At 31.6% G+C, this 1,333-nt stretch overlaps 1 non-coding gene across 1 annotated transcript; it reads left to right on the forward strand.

Moving 5' to 3' along the window:
* The first annotated feature begins 808 nt into the window (after window positions 1-808).
* On the forward strand, window positions 809-880 carry TRNAE-UUC (transfer RNA glutamic acid (anticodon UUC)). Its single transcript has one exon. It is a non-coding gene; the product is annotated as a tRNA-Glu (tRNA).
* The last annotated feature ends 453 nt before the right edge of the window (window positions 881-1,333 follow it).

Consider the following 1,333-nt stretch of genomic DNA (forward strand, 5'->3'; position numbering starts at 1 on the left):
GCATCACATATTCAAACGAAAGACCGTAGAATTCGATAAATAAATTCTCAACTAAAATACCAAATGTCTAAAATTGAAGACTCAAAACTACAAACTGTGATAAAAAATTTACATTCAGTATCCCTTTGGCATGTTTTCATAAAATATTTTATAACTCAACATGAAAGTGCATACGTAAATGGACAAAAACCGAAGAAGAAGGATGAGATACTTGACAAGTTTGCGTATAATTTTTTTTGTTTAAAAATAATATTTTTTGTTATATAATGTCTGCACCGAACTTGTTATATATGTATATTCAAATATATATATGTATGTATATTCAAAATTATACTTTTCAAAAGCTATATACATATGTACATATAACACGCTGATTTTATTTATGTATATTTTACAACATTGCATAGGAGTTGACAATGACATCTATCGATATTATAAAATAGTGAATTCAAAATTTAGAACATTTAAGCTTACGAAGTTGAGTGAAATATCCAAAGAGGATTTTATAAAGTAAATTTAAATCTGAAAGAATGTATATTGTTACAAATTTTTTAGATACATATTATATAACAAACGGCTGAAAAGAATATTGATGGCATTTGGAATACCATTTCAAAAACGTTGTTGACTACCTGTTCTTCAATTCTTTTAACAGGTTTGATTTAATTTTGAAAAATTAAATATAAATATTTTATATCTTGGTTTATCATACTTGACGTGTTCTAGTGTAATTTTTTTTCATAAAATTATGCATTCTCATCTAAAATTTTGGAAGATTATTTCTACTCCATCTATGTATGTATGCATATCCCATATGGTCTAGTGGCTAGGATACCTGGCTTTCACCCAGGAGGCTCGGGTTCGATTCCCGGTATGGGAAAAATCTTTTTTGACCATAATACTGGGATAGTCCATAATAATGCCATACATTGAATAAGATAATATTTACCTGACACATTTGTATTGTATAGACTGTATACAATATATTTAGTAATACGTTTATATTCATATCAGCGTATCGACTAGAAATTGATCTTAGGGGAGTGGAGAGAAGAGGCTGGGCTAAGCAGATTTTTTTTACTAATACTTCATTCTCGTTTGCTCATTGCTAAGCGTCGTGGTCATTTGAATCATCAGGAATCCGATGGATGATCCGCCTCCTCTCCCCCCCCCCCCCGGTCCTATACAAAGTTGAAATCAGAGTTAAAGGATGATCCCGTCAGTCGTTTAATTTAGTCTGACCATTTATTTGGAGACCGACCTCTTCTTGTGTTCCGGTGGCCAGCTTCTCTAGACTTTCCACATTTTCCTGGCAATATGGCTGAAGTAGGAA

The sequence above is a fragment of the Arctopsyche grandis genome, chromosome 3 (assembly GCF_051622035.1).
Source record: "Arctopsyche grandis isolate Sample6627 chromosome 3, ASM5162203v2, whole genome shotgun sequence".
In the NCBI taxonomy this organism is placed as follows: domain Eukaryota; kingdom Metazoa; phylum Arthropoda; class Insecta; order Trichoptera; family Hydropsychidae; genus Arctopsyche; species Arctopsyche grandis.